This window comes from Phyllobates terribilis, unplaced genomic scaffold, assembly GCF_046119375.1.
Source record: "Phyllobates terribilis strain yellow unplaced genomic scaffold, ASM4611937v1 Scaffold_5__5_contigs__length_657084704, whole genome shotgun sequence".
NCBI classification, from domain to species: Eukaryota; Metazoa; Chordata; class Amphibia; order Anura; family Dendrobatidae; genus Phyllobates; species Phyllobates terribilis.
The window spans coordinates 11,446,084-11,462,504 of NW_027362765.1; the positions used below are offsets into that span (position 1 = coordinate 11,446,084).

The window sequence follows — 16,421 nt, forward strand, 5'->3', positions numbered from 1 at the left end:
AGCCGGATTCTTCTTTGTCAAAAAAAAGGATGGCTCGCTACGCCCCTGTATTGACTATAGAGGACTCAATCAGATCACGGTTAAAAATAAATACCCCCTTCCGCTCATCTCTGAGGTATTTGATCGCCTTAAAGGCGCCAGGATCTTTTCCAAGCTGGATCTATGTGGAGCGTATAAGCTGGTCCTTATCCGTCAAGGAGACGAGTGGAAAATGGCATTTAATACCCGGGACGGACACTATGAGTACTGTGTGATGCCCTTCGGCCTCTGCAATGCTCCCGCCATCTTCCAAGAACTGGTCAACGACATCTTCCGTGACCTTCTTTACTCCTGCGTGGTGGTATACCTGGACGACATCTTGGTCTTCTCTCCGGATCTTCCCACACACCGGAGGGATGTTCGTCAGGTCCTGCTTAGGCTCAGGCAGAACCACCTCTATGCTAAATACGAGAAGTGCCTTTTTGAGCAGACCTCTCTTCCATTCCTGGGCTATGTTATCTCCCAGACAGGCTTGCGAATGGATCCCGAGAAGCTCTCTGCTGTCCTAAAGTGGCCCTGTCCAGAGTGCTTGAAGGCGATACAGCGATTCCTGGGCTTCGCTAATTACCATCGTCTCTTCATTCCTCACTTCTCGTCTCGGACTGCTCCCATATCTGCGCTCACCCGTAAGGGAGCAAATCCCAAGGTATGGCCACCCGAAGCTGAGGAGGCCTTTCTTTCCCTGAAGCAAGCCTTCTCCTCTGCCCCTGTGCTGCACCGTCCGGACTGCAACAAACAGTTCTACCTGGAGGTTGATGCTTCCTCCTCTGGAGCCGGAGCGGTGCTCACCCAAAAGTCTTCATCCGGGAGAATGGTAACCTGCGGCTTTTTCTCCAAAATCTTCTCCTCCTCTGAGCGTAATTACTCCATAGGAGACCGAGAACTGCTGGCCGTCAAATTGGCGCTGGAAGAGTGGCGCTATCTGCTTGAAGGGGCTCTATACCCGGTGATCATTTACACGGATCACAAAAACCTGGCATATCTCCAAAATGCTCAGAGACTTAATCCACGTCAGGCCCGGTGGTCTTTGTTTTTTGCCCGCTTCGATTTCATCCTTCATTTCCACCCAGCGGACAAGAATGTCAAAGCTGATACCTTGTCCCGATCCTTCCTGTCTTTCGACCAAGAGGAGGAGCCTATGCACATTATCGACCCCTCCAAGGTGATGAATGTGGCCCCCTTGGATTTGACTCGTCTTCCACCCGGCAAGACGTTCGTGGCTCCTCCTGACCGTGAGAAGGTTCTTCGCTGTGGTCATTCTTCTAAACTAGCTGGCCATGCCGGCCAAAAGAAGACCTTCCTACTCATTTCCCGGCATTACTGGTGGTCTACCCTGCGTAAGGATGTGGTAGACTTCGTCTCTGCCTGTTTATCTTGTGGCCGCAACAAAGTTCCCAGACACTTACCAGCTGGTCATCTCCTGCCGCTTCCCATACCTGTTGCCCCGTGGCAACACATCGCTATGGACTTCATTACCTATCTTCCTGTTTCTGCCGGGTGTACTGTCATTTGGGTGGTTGCGGACCGCTTTTCTAAAATGGCCCACTTCACTCCCCTGCCTGGTCTACCATCTGCACCTGAGCTGGCTAAGGACTTTATCCGCCATATCTTCCGTCTCCATGGCCTACCCCTCCACATCGTGTCGGATCGAGGGGTTCAGTTCACCTCACGCTTCTGGAGAGCCACATGTAAACTGCTGGACGTCACCCTGGATTTCTCCTCAGCTTACCACCCTCAGTCCAATGGTCAAGTGGAGCGGATCAATCAGATCCTTACCAGCTATCTCCGGCACTTTGTTAATGCCCACCATTCTGATTGGGTGGACCTCCTTCCTTGGGCCGAATTCTCTTATAATAACCACGAGAGCGAATCCTCTTCCAAGTCCCCGTTCTTTATTGTCTATGGCCAGCACCCCTGGATTCCGTTTCCCGTCTCCGCCTCTGTGGACAACCCTGCCGCGCAGTCTCTTGTCAGCGAGTTTTCTACCATTTGGGAGAGTACCAGGTCTGCACTTCTTCAGTCCTCCGAGCGGATGAAGAGATATGCTGATAAGAGACGTCTGGATCCGCTTCAATTCCGTCCGGGAGACAAGGTTTGGCTCTCCTCCAAACATGTACGGCTCAAGATACCCTCTTTCAAGTTAGGTCCTCGCTTCATCGGCCCTTTCGAAATCCTCAGGCAAATTAATCCAGTGGCCTACAAATTAAAACTCCCGGCCACCTTACGGATTCCCAACTCCTTCCACGTATCTCTCCTCAAACCCGTTGTCTTTAACTCTTTTTCCAACAATACAGGTACTCCCCCTGCTCCGGTTTCCGCTGAAGACGTCTTTGAGGTAGAGAGTATTCTGGCCACCAAGAGGGTAAGAGGAAAGACCTTTTTTCTGGTAGATTGGAAGGGGTATGGTCCTGAGGAGAGAACTTGGCAACCCAGGGAGAACATCAACGCCCCTCTTCTCCTTGAAAAATTTCTTTCTTGCCTAAAAAAGAGGGGGCCTAAAGGGGGGGGTACTGTAGCATCGGCGTCTCTGCCCCATGCTAGGCAGAGACGCCGTCCCTCTCACCTCCCCTCTCCTGGCGCGGCGTCCTCCAGCACTTCTCTCCCCGCTGCTTCCGGCACGTGCTCCTTCCCCGGCAGCGTGCTTAGGGCGCGCGCGCGCACGCTCCCCCTCTCTTATAGGGACCGCGCACGTCGTCCTAAGGAGTCCCCGGCGAATTGCCGGAGGACCTCCCATATATAAGGCACCTCCTCCAAAATGGAGGTGCCCGAGCAAAGTTGTTTGCACTGTGTCTGATCTGTGCTTCAGCCCTCAGGTCCCGCTGCTAGCCTGACTTCTCGTCCTGCCTGCCAGCCTGTTATCTGCCCGTTACCTGCCGAGCCTGCCAGCCTGCTCACCTGGAGCGCTCACCTGTTACCTGCCTGTTACCTGCCTTGGCTATCTGTCCGCTCACCTGGGAGCATCCGCCTGCCCTGTCTGTCAGACCGCTCACCTGGGAGCGTCTACCAGTTACCTGTCTGTTACCTGCCTCGTCTGTCAGACCGCTCACCTGGGAGCGTCCACCAGTTACCTGCCTGTTACCTGTCTCGTCTGTCTGCCTGCTCACCTGGGAGCGTCCACCAGTTACCTGCCTGTTACCTGCTGTGTCCGTCAGCCCGCTCACCTGGGAGCGCCCACCAGTTACCTGTCAGTCACCCGCCTCGTCTGTCTGCCCGCTCACCTGGGAGCACCTGCCTGTTTCCTGCCAGCCTGCCTGGAGACCCTGCCGTCACTTGCTGTGACCACCTTCCTGGTAAACCTAAAGACTGCTACTTGCCCTGCTTTCTCGAACTGTGACCACCTGTCAGCTACCAGAGACTTCCGCCTGCTTGCCATGTCCATTCGCCATACCGGTCAGTCCCAGCCATCTGACCCGTGGGAGCCACCTGCTCTCTTACAAGGTCGTCCCCAGAGTAGCACCTGGTCCCTCAGCCCGGATCCTCCCTGGTCACGGTGTCGTTTGCTGCCATACGACCAGGGTCGGTTTGGGTGGATACTTAGTCACTCCCCTCTGGGTCCCTCCTTGCACCTCGGCACAGAGGTTCCACCACCCGGACCCGTAACACTTTTGTATCATTGCGGTGGTTAAACCCAGTGTCAGAGGAGGTGATCACAATAGATGTATCAAAAAGGAAAGAGAGTGGATTTCCAGACTGGATTCACGAGCCCCTAAGGGACTCGATGAGCAAATTTCCTATGCCTGTTTTGTGTGAATACAGCCATATTCTGAATTACATTTTTGGGTTTTATGCTCTACCCATTTCTACTCAGTTCCCTGTGAATCGGGTTCACATATTGTTGTACTTCATCAAGATATCTGAGCTCCTATATCAGAATTAGTTCTTATCAGTTATATCACACACATGTACTATTTAGTAATTAACAAGTGCGGTGATCATTGTATATCTCCAATTATGTAATAGGGGTCAAATTTGGCCATTTAGGAATATACTGTGGGCTCTCATCCCATATTTTATGTAGTGATAAAGTAGATCTACATGCCTATTGCCTGATGGGAGGATGTGCAATACTTGTTTTTAGTCTCCCATGACGCTGATCTCAGAGACAGGACTTTTCTATATGGGAGGAATGCAATCCAGATTCAATATGCACTCCGGCACGTCCGGACATGCACAATCACCAAAAATTACCCTAGATGCTCTCCGGCGTGGAATGCATAACTATGGTTATGCACAGTGAAGGATACGAGTAGCGTAGCAGCAATCAGTTTATCTGCCGTTAAACTATAGCACGTCACTTCCGGACATGCACACTAGGAGATGGACATTATCGGACCTCTCGCGCATGAGAAGAAGCTCAAGCGCAGTACATTATTGTAGACAGACTCCATTCTGTATATCCTATGACAATTCACTTCTAGGAAAGGGAATGGTTCTCCTAGTCTGGGGGGGGGTTTTGGGATATTTAAACATGGACACCTGGCTATTAGGCACACTATGCTGAACATCATGAATTAACATCCCTGAATCAAGTCTCCTGATGAACCTGTTGGGGAAACGCGTTGAGGCGGATTATTGAAACATTCTCTGAAGAGTACCATACCCTTTCCTTTACATATACCTTGAGACATACGTGGTCCTATTTAATGTATCAGTGTATTTTTTGAGATATATATATATATATATATGTATCAGGGTTATCTACTAGGGCTTCTGAGGGACAGCCACCGGTGAGTGGGGATGCCATTGTCGTCTCTTAGGGTGCCAAACTCCGCACTTAGGCTGTAACAGCTTTGTTTAGGTACAGGATAGGGTAAGCCATTCAGCTTGTAGTTTTAAGTATATATATGTTAGTCCAGTTTTTAGTGCATATATTTTAATTTGGGGGGCGGAGGGTTTCCCACAGTACTACCCATTAGACACACAATTTTGTACCACTCATCTCACCGACTACCCCATGGCAATTAATAAAAACTCCGCACCATTCTTGGTGCAGATACTAATGAACCCAGAACCTATAAGATATTTACCACACAATAGTTGGATAGGCAGGGGCATATCATCCGTAGTGGCAGCCCATGTGACCACTATAATGCCTGTGAATTGAGAGGGCTCGGTGCGGGTCAGCAATGGGCACCCTCTCCTTCCCAATCATTAAAATTTCAGCTACATCCACATTCCTGTGACGGTAATACCATTGAATACGATAATGAATCAGGAAGTCGAAAGCTCACTGATCCATCATTCAGCCTTCGCCTGTGAATCTGAGTCTCTGTGCACTGCAGGCAGAATGATGTCACTACATTACACCTGTAGTATGGAGCCTCAGTACTCACACTGCACAGACCGGAGCAGTGCACCCAGGAACGGGGTTGGTTGAGTAGTGTGTGTGTGTTTTTTTTTCTTAATATCAGGAATTATGGTGGCATCATATTAAGTGAAGGGCTGCTGGGGGCCATTAAACTGTGTTGGGTGCTTTGATGGACTTTAATGGCCTCCATATTGAGTGCGTGTCCTCATTTTGTTTAGCAGGCTATTGTGGCCATAATACTCTATGAGGGGCTGTGGGGGCCATCATACTGTGTGGGGGCCATTATACTTTGTAGGAGCCTCATTCTGAGCTACATGGGCATACAGGAGAACAATTTCCTGGTGATGAGTCAGATAGGGAAAATTAAGTGAGAAATACCAATTTTTGGTCTACCTGGTGACTTGAATTGATATGGTGTTGTGTGCCCAAAGGTAGACATCAGATGGTACGTTCTGAAGGAAAACAAAGATATAATAGCAGTGGGAATCCGGATTCCAAGGCGAGAGCAAAACAGAGACAAAGAGCATAGAGTGGAGTAGAGAAGGAGATCTTGTGAGGATTGAAGGTTGTGTGTAGGTAAGTACCGGGAGACTAGGTCACAGATGTATGGAGGAGACAGGTTGTGGATGGCTTTGTATGTCATGGGTAGGGCTTTGTACTGGAGTCTCTGGGTAATGGGGAAACAGTGAAGGGATTGACAGAGGGGAGAGGCTAGCGAATAGCGAGGTAACAGGTGGATTAGTCAGGCAGCAGAGTTTAGTATAAATTGGAGAGGTGCGAGAGTGTTAGAAGGGAGGCCACACAGAGCAGGAGGTTGCAGTAGTCGAGGCGGGAGATGATGAGGGCATGGACTATGGTTTTTGCAGATTATTAAGTAAGGAATGTACTGATCCGGGAAATATTTTTTAGTTGGAGTCGGCAGGAAGTGGAAAGGGTTTGGATATGTGGTTTGAAGGAGAGATCAGAGTCCAAGGTTACCCCGGGGCAGCAAGCTTGCGGGACTAGGGAGAATGAGCAGTCATTGTGGTGAGATGTGATCTTGAGAGTAGAGCGGAAAGTTGATGTTCCGTGATGGCGGAGAAGCTGGTTTTGGAGGAGGAGGACTGAGTAGATATGAGCAGGGGCTGTGGGGGTTGTCGGCCAAAGCTTTCTCTGATGTTATCAATCTTCTGCTTGAAGAATGAGGCAAAGTCTTCAGATGAGATGATTGGAGAGGAAGGATGTGCTGGGGGATGGAGGAGAGAATTGAAAGTGTTGAATAGCTTTTTAGGGTTGTGAGACAGGGAAGCTATGAGAGATGAGCAGTATGTTTGCTTTGCTGCAGTGAGTGTGGACTTGAAAGTAGTGCAATGAAGTGCTCTTTGGAGTGGGATCTTTTCCATCTCTGCTCAGCAACTCTGGAAGCCCGCCTTAGTTCTTTAGTCAGGCTGCTGTGCCAGGGTTGCCTGTTAATTTTGTGAGCTTTGGTATGTCTGAGAGGGGAAGCCGATTTGGGAGATGCAGATATAGTGGTGTTATATAAAGCGGCAGCATCTGCATTGTGTAAGGAACTTATGTTTGCAAGAGGGAGAAGAGACTCGGAAAGTGAATGTAGATCAAGGTGTTTAAGGTTTCTGCGAGGGTGTGCAGGTTTGTGGAGTGGGCATTGAGCACCTCGAGAGGAGAGGGAAGAGAATGTAAGTAGGTTGTGGTCAGAAAGAAGGAGAGGTGAGTTAGAGAGGTTAGATAGGGAACAGAGGCGGGTGAAGATGAGGTCCAGAGTGTGGACATCTTTGTGTGTGTCTGTGGCGGACCATTGAGCGAGGCCGAAAGAGGAAGTGAGAGATAGAAGCTTAGAGGCAGCTGAGAGGGAAGTATCAATGGGGATGTTGAAATGACCCATGATGATAGTGGGGATGTCAGCGGAAGGGAAATGATATGGACGATTCCTTATCTTAGACTAACAGAATTTAAGCAAACAATTGTCTGGAGAGGAAGCTACAGTGTCGCCAAACTAGAACATGAGTTCTCCTGCGAAGAACTGAAGATGAAATGCCACAGCAATATTCATTCTCTTTAATAGCGAGCACACTTGACCGCCGAGCCGCAGCAGTAGCCGTGCTGCTGCAACATTGTGAGAGCTATTAAGGAGAATGAATATTCACTGCTCCACACATCCACCTGCGTGGGAAGCAGCGAATATTCATTTTCTTTAGCAGCGAGCACAGTGTAATCTACAGTAGGTGGCTCCTGCCTCCTGTGCCCCGCTACGCTGCCGCTCCCCCACCAGCCACAGTGTATGTGTGTGTGTGTATATATAATATATACATACATACATACAGTACAGACCAAAAGTTTGCTGCGGAATATGTTGGCGCTGTATAAATAAAAATTATTATATAACATATAAATGTGCATATGTAGCAGAGCTGAGTATGCGTGCACTGTCCTTGCAGCCGTGTTGTATATGCAGTACAGACCAAAAGTTTGGACACACCATCAAGAGAATGCCAAGAGTGTGCAAAGCAGTCATCAAAGCAAAAGGTGGCTACTTTGAAGAACCTAGAATATAAGACATATTTTCAGTTGTTTCACACTTTTTTGTTAAGTATATAATTCCACATGTGTTAATTCATAGTTTTGATGCCTTCAGTGTGAATGTACAATATTCATAGTCAAGAAAATACAGAAAAATATTTAAATGAGAAGGTGTGTCCAAACCTTTGGTCTGTACTGTGTGTGTGTATATGTGTGTGTGTATATATGTATATATCTCTTATAAACGGTACTCGCAAATCAACTGGGAGCTGAGGTTACCCGTATGGTCCCCACAGGGGATGTTTGGCCTACTTATAATGATTTGCTAGACTGTTGTAGCTTATAACAAAAGTTAAGTACCGACACGTGTAACCGGTTCTTGACTCTGCATAATACAGAAGAAGCATCCATGAAGTGTTGTGCTTGCTATCTTATGTATATCAAGTTCTTGTAAAGTAAAGTTTATTTTTGGACTTTGGTCTCCCTCATTCATCTCCATACCATCTTGTCCGGGTTATATATATTTGGTTATATTTATGTTTTATATTGGGATCTGTGATTTCAGTCTACTCCACTGTGTATAGGATGTCTATAGGATAACAGAGTATAGTAAAGTTGTTATGGATGTGACTCAACCAATATTGTGCAGTGAGTCTGTATAGTGACCGATTTTTCTTGTTGCTAAAACTGATCTATTTTTTTTCATGTTAAACTTTTTTTCAAAACTTTTTTTAAACAACTCTCATTAGTGCGATCATACAACATACAAGCCTTTGATTGCTCAGATAATGCACTGTACTACTGTAGTGCTGTGTACTATCACTGCCTGTCAGTGTAATACTAACGGCCCCGTACACATGAGATAAGTGTTGACTGAACGGTCATTTGGCAGACGGTTATCTCTCCCAACTCCCCCATACACACAAATATTCCAGCTTTCCTGTGATCTGTATGAGAGAGTCACCTCCAGACTCCTCTAGCGGAGGATTATCTACAGGAAGAACAAACGGATTAGCCTCTGAAATTCAGGATGCCAGATCCTTCTCTGCCCTGGCATCATCTGTCGGGAGGCCCCCAAATACATTATATAGTCGACCAAACCCCCGAAATCAGTGCTTTCATGCAACTTTAGTCTAATGTGTATGGGGGCGTTAAAAGTGTAAAGGACATATTGATACTCATGCTAGAGCAACTCCATTTTGTCTGCTTGCTTTAAAATCATGTTATTATCACTCCTTGCATAACATACATTTTTTCTTTCTCTTCCCATGGAACTTCTCTCACACTAACTTTTTCTCAAGAGAACATTTTGTCAGACACTCTGTTATCTAACTTGTTTAGGCCAGGTTTGACCTTGTAAAAGGCCCGACCTAATAGACTTTTGTACATTGCAGGCCCAGACACCATTATTAGGCATTTAAGTATTATAGTAACTAAGTAGCCCCAAACAATCGAGTACTTGGGGAAGGAGGGGCATTTAGCCGAACTCTGTCAAACCTTATTAGATGCCATGTTTGCTTTTGACAGTATCAAGTGGTTAAACTACCATGGTTTCGTTGTAACTAGACGGCCCCATATTATCAAGACCTTGGGGGAGAAGGGGCTTTCAGCAAAACTCTACCAAACCTTCTTAGATGCCATGTTTGTTTTTGTCAGCAGCAAGTGGTTAAACTGCCAGGGTTTGTGTTGCAGCCGCACCTGTGCCATCCCTGCGGTGTACATCTATGTCCTGATGCCCAAAAGAGTTTTTTTGTTTTTCTTAAATGTTTAACGTATTAAAAAATAAGAAAATTTCTTTTTGCATGTTTTTTTCTTTTTACAAGAATTGTTGGTACCAATTTTCTTTTGAAACATTTTAATATCTGTTTTTTTTCTGGTGTTTTTCTTGCAATATAGGAAAGCCTAAGGCCAGAAATAAACTCCATAAAACACTATACATGGAGACTTTGGTATCTAATAATTTCTGTCCGAGGTGTTTGTGAAAACAAAAAGGTTTTCTAAATACCTCAAACTTCTATGTGTGAATGAGACATAAGATCTAACATGATGAAGGATTACAGACCAGGAAAGACGGGAAACATTCATATAGACGACCGGTGGTGATGTAGTCAGTGACGGACTCTGGCCAAATATGTTTGTAGAGCCGCAGTAGAAGATGAAGATATCGTCCTCATCATGAAGTAGTTATTTCTCATGTCACGTGTAATGAATATCTCCTGCAGTATTGATAATGCCGATTCCAGTGTCGGTAAATGAGATGAGAATTAGCGTTATGAAAGATGAGTCTATGAGAAACGTATTCAGCTGCCGACTCCGAGGAAGAAACTACTTGTTGTCTGTGGCCTAAGATATATAGGTTTTATTACTAGATGTAAAGAAGAAAACTAGATACTGTAAAATAAAAAATATCCTCATATGCTTCCTTTATTATCTCCAGTAATTGTATTATTACACAGGATATTTATGATGTTACATCGGCTCATCATCTTCTCATTCATGTCTCTACAATTTTGGATCCTCTCAGTTCTTTTATAGAAGAGAATTTTCCTGATTTTACCCATCAAGGATGGATATGGACAGACACAAGATGGCGGAGAGTATATTACACTTCACCCTAGAGATCCTCTTCCGGCTTACTGGAGAGGTGAGATATTCTGATGACGTCACATTACTTCATTCTTATCTATGGGAATAACAGATGGACAGAACTGGAGAGGTGAGGACTCTGGAAATGTCTGTAGTGAGATTTATTAATGTGTCTCTCCATAACCAGGATTACACAGTAGTGAAGAAGACCTCTAGTGAGCGCTGTCAGGACCCTATGTCTGAGGAATGGAGAAGACCCCTGAGCCCAATCACGGGGCCTCCACCTCACCCCTTCATACATGAGGACATCAATGACCAGAAGATCCTAGAACTCACCTACAAGATGATTGAGCTGCTGACTGGAGAGGTGACACTGCTGGGAATGCTGGGACGTTATACAGTAACGCTATTAAGGGATTTGGGGATGACGATATCATTGTATGTGTCAGGTTCCTATAAGGTGTCAAGATGTCGCCATCTATTTCTCCATGGAGGAGTGGGAGTATTTAGAAGGACACAAAGATCTGTACAGGGACATCATGATGGAGGTTCCCCAGCCCCTCACATCACTAGGTAATAGACAGGACTAAATACACACGGCCTATAATTATCTGTATGTAAAGAATGAATTCAGTCCTTGTATGTGTTTCCTCCAGATCTATCCAGTAAGAGGACAACACCAGAGAGATGTCCCCGTCCTCTTCTTCCACAGGACTGTAAGCAAGAAGATCCCAATGTTCTTCAGGATCATCAGGTAGATGGAGAGAAGGTGTCATGAGATCTCCCCTATGATGTGTAGACGGCTGTGAAGGTCTTATGCTCAGTCTTGTTTTATCCACCAGTATTATATGTTTTATACTTGTGTAATGAGAACGGTGGAGATGGCAGGATTAGAGCCGATCATAGATGGGACTTCTCCATCTGTCTGTGACTTTTACAATATTTGTTTCAGGGTGAAGATCTGACCCATATTAATACTACGGAGACATATGTGAGGGGTGATGAGCTGTGTAAAGAGGAGATTCCTACATATGACTACCCAGGTGAGTAGTAACCACTAAATGCAGAGAGGTCATATAGTCTTCTCAGTCACCGGCTGTGGCTGCTTTATTGGTAGTGTAGTCCAGCCGTATCACAATCGTGTGATCAGCATTTTGCCGCTAGAGCATAACATTCTCCTCCATCCGAAAATGTTCAATTTACTTTGAGAAATTGTGAAAAGCCCTTTTTTTTTATACAACTTACAACCTGGAGGATCCACCTACACCCTGGGATTAGGAGACGCTGACCGTTACCTGCCCAGATCTGTAAACTACAAAGCCAAATGACAGCGTACGTAGAATGTGCTGACAAGTTAGAAAATCACTTGAAGAAAAATACTATGATGGGCCTGTAAGAGAAAGCGGAGGGTAATGATGCTGTTCCTTCCTAGAACCCTGATATCTTATTGGATGAATCTACCTTCTCTCCCTTCTGTGCTGCTGAATGTGCTCATATGATCCCTACATGACCAGGTCCAGTCTTTCTGGCCAAACTTCGCTTTTATGATCGACATTAAATGTGCAGTGAGGCCAAGTGTGAATTTCTGTCCAATAACAACAGAGTTTCCCTTTATCCAATTTCATTTAAAACCAAATAACTTCAAACAGGATTGTGATAAACTATACAGAAAACATTACACCTGTGCCATGATATATCTCTGAGCGGTGCGTGGCTGATGGCTGTAATATACATTTATTCACGCCTGCAGGAGATGTGTTGGCTCCAGCCCTGGTTTCATGGATTCACTCCATGTCATAAATTACATTATGTTTTCAATCCTAAGGAATTCAGATTACTGCACAATCTCTCCTGAAATGGGGGCACTAATACTTTCTCTAAACTCCAGTTTAGTGTTGGAGGTCTCTCCTCAAATATACATTGTTGTTGGGGATCTAACATAGAATAAAAAAAAATCTTTTTTTTTTTACAGGTTGTGGTGGTATCGGCCTGCCTCACTTATGTGAGACTCATTACACCCTGATAGTCTTTGAAAAACGTTCTCCATTGTTTTTTCCAAATGTCCGAGATCTAAATTTAAGACACCTCAGCTCTGCACTATTATAAAAAGTTCTCTTTGAAAGTCTAATATTTCTTCTTGAAACTCATCGGATAGAAAATATTGTCCCTTACGATAGTTTAAATTCCCAAGAGCCACCGAGCCCCATACTCTAATTACCCCAGAGAGGTTTCACCACTAATTACTCACTATTTACTGATGGAGACTGTTGAGTTTGATCATTTCAGTAGATGTGTTATTGTCTATACTAAGTTTTTGACTATAGTAGTTACTGTCCAAAATACTCTGATTTAACCCCTTCCCGCAGCCAGTTTTGCGTTTTAATCGGGTCCCATTTTTCTAATCTGACATGTGTCACTTTATGTGGTGATAACTTTGAGTTTCTTCACAAAGGATAATAGGAAACAAATGGACCTTACAAATTATTTTCTAACTTCTCTTGAATCTGACAATACCCTATATACGGTTGTACACTACTGTCTGGGCACATGGCAGGTTAAGAAGAGAAGAAGCGCCATTCAGCTATTTGAATGCAGATCTTGCTGGAATAGTTTGCGGACACAATGTATTGGGGGCGCTGTTCATGGTCACATGGCAGCTCAAAAGATGGCTACCACAAACAGGCTTGGCGCTATCTACTTCATTTTCCAGATCCCAGGGATTGCTTGGCTCATCACTTATTTAACCCCTCTACATGGATCTGGACTTACTCAGAGACCCCTAGGCTTGGGCCACGGTGTTACCTGCTGTTCTGTGGTGAGAGATGGCAGGAAGAATAGTCAGGTAGTTGGGTCAGTACCAGGAGAGCAGAGAAAATACAAAAGTAGTCAGTAAATGGGCCGGAGTCACAAGAGGAAACAAATACACAAGCCGGGAGCTGAGCACAGAGGACTGAACCAGAGGAGAACAAGGCTGTATCTGGCAGCTTCCAGCAATATGCTTCCAGCTTTAGTAGGGTGCGGTGCTTTCCAGTTGGCTGAAGCAGGGAGCAGATTACTCCAGCTGGATAACACACACACCCATACTGCCAGACTGGATGGTACTACTGGTCCCAGGCACCCTAATCTTAGGGGCTGGACAGAGTCTGCGCCGCCCAGAGCTTCTGGTTCTGACGTCTCCTCCATCACCAGCGCCGCCTGCAGAATGAGTGTGCGGTAAAAATTTCTCTACTGGTGAGAGAAGCAGATGTCACAGGAGCAGATCCCAGTGGAGATGGGACCCACCATTTGCAGAAGCCCTAATATGACAAAATGTCAGAAAACCCGGGCAGTAAAAATCCCCATAAAGTGAATTCATTTTGGAAATTATAACCCTCAGTGAATTAATCTATAAAAGTTTTGATTATTTTGACTCCATAGGCACTTTCTGAAAATTAGCACGCAGTGGATGTTGGAGAGTAAAAATTGCACATTGGCCATTTTTTTTTACCAAACACATAGTGTCCAGATTGTTCTCCAGGAGACACACACCGTAAATTAAGTGGGTTCTTCTCACTATAGTAATGTCAAATACATGGATGCTGAATGTTGTTTGGGCACACTGCAAGGCTCAGAAGTGAGGGGGGATTTGACTTCGGGAGAGCGGATTTTGCTTGATTGGTTTATGGAAGCCATGTTAATTCTAAAGAGCCTTTGAGAATTTAATAATGTGGAATCCTCTGTTTGACTTGAGTGGGGGCTTGTTTTTTGTGAGATGAGTAGAAGTTTTTATTGGTATCATTTTTCCCTACATAACATTTTTTGATGGCTTCTTATTCCATATTTTGGAGGCAGAATGAACAGTTGGACACCATGCGCTACTGGTTCATCCTATGAGGTTTTCTATTAGACTGTGAACTGTCATTCTGTCAATAACTTGCCATTTCTACAGACATTTTAAGTACAATTAACACAAGAATCCCATAGAAAAATAAATAAAGATTGCATACCACTTCTAAATCAATCTAAACTAACACTTTCCTGGGCTACATGCTAGTCCAGGGAAATGAAGAGATATATGCTCAAGTTTAAAAATCAATTTTATTAGACACAAATCTAAAAAATAGAGGAATATTTAAACTTGAGCATATATCTCTTCATTTCCCTGGATTAGCATGTAGCCCAAGGATGTGTTTGTTTAGACATTTTAAGTAGAAATGTTAAAAAATATCAATTTCAAGGATATTTTATTCAAAATGAATAATTGTTTTTTTTTCTTGGCAGATGATTGTACCAGAAGATCAGATGGACAGGAGATTTTTAAATTGGATGATCTTGAGATCCCACAGGATACAATTGAAGTGAATGCCATTACTCTAGATATACCATCATTCCTTCAACGCAAAGATCTGTCATCTGATTCTATGAAACAGGTCCTGTCTTCTGATTCATTACCGGCTACTAAGGAAAATCAAAATAAAATAAGCATTAAAAGACTAATTGCTTCTAAAGCAAAGAAGTCATTTTCACATTCAGAAAATGGAAACAGTTTTACCATCAAAAAGCATATTCTTAAACATCAAAAAATACACACAATGGAGAATAGATTTTTTTATTCCAAATGTGGAAAATGTTTTAACCAGAAATCAGTTTTTGTTAATCGGCAGAGAATCCACACAGTGGAGAATTCATTTTCATGTTCAGAATGTGGGAAATGTTGTAACCAGAAATCAGATCTTGTTCGTCACCAGAGAACTCACACAGGGGAGAAGCCTTTTTCATGTTCAGAATGTGGGAAATGTTTTAACCAGAAAGTACATCTTAATAAACACCAGAGAACTCACACATGAGAGAAGCCTTTTTCCTGTTCAGAATGTGGGAAATGTTTTAACCAGAAATCGGATCTTGTTAATCACCAAAGAACTCACACAGGGGAGAAGCCTTTTTCATGTTCAGAATGTGGGAAATGTTTTAATCGTAAAATGATTCTTGATAGCCACAAGAGAATTCACACAGGGGAGAAACCCTTTTCTTGTTCAGAATGTGGGAAATGTTTTAACCAAAAATCAGTTTAGATTAGGCACCAGAGAACCCACATAGGGGAGAAGCCTTTTTCATGTCCAGAATGTGGGAAATGTTTTAATGATAAATCAGCTTTGGTTACGCATCAGAGAACTCACACAGGGGAGAAGCCTTTTTCCTGTTCAGAATATGGGAGATGTTTTAATCGTAAAATGATTCTTGATAGTCACAAGAGAATTCACACAGGGAAGAAGCCTTTTTCGTGATCTTTTTTTTTTAATCCAATTCACGTTTGAGATTTTTTTCACTAGTTTTTTTTTGGACAAAACAAGAAATAAGTACATACAATAATAAAATAAAATAACATACCATAGGGATCACATACATTCATCTCTCCTATATGTCTTTTCAGCTTGCCCATTACCATCTGATAACTTGCAGTTACTATATCTTACAATTAACATTCCACATTCTTGAAATCTCTTATATAACCATAATATTGTAATAAACATTATCCTACACACATATAGGTGTGCTATATTACCCATACCACATGTTAGGGAATTCCAATACACATTACAATGAAACATTAGACCTCGCCAATACCCCCCTCCCCCATAAGTCATTGTCTCTCCAACAATAACCCTCTTGATGGCATTCCAGGTGTATCCAACCATAAGCCCCATATTTTCTCAAATGTATTCATTGTTTTGTTTTTTACATACCCCTTTTTCTAATCTGATAATATTATTTATCCTATTTTTGAGTTCACTAATTTCTGGAGGCGAGGGGTTAATCCATTTGGATGCAATATGTTTCCTAGCTTGAAATAAAATACGTGAAATCCCTATTGAAATTGGGTTAAATTCCATATCATCTTCTAATATACCTAATAGGCATTTTTTGGGTCTGGTTGAATATCTATTTTATATACCCTCTTTATAATAGACAGAACTCCTTTCCAGTATTTACC

The 16,421-nt window shown here is 44.0% G+C and overlaps 1 pseudogene; it reads left to right on the forward strand.

Annotated features, from left to right (window-relative positions):
- LOC141270591 (uncharacterized) overlaps positions 1 to 16,127 on the forward strand; it is a 169,088-nt pseudogene extending 152,961 nt beyond the window's left edge.
- Positions 16,128 to 16,421: the final 294 nt, after the last annotated feature.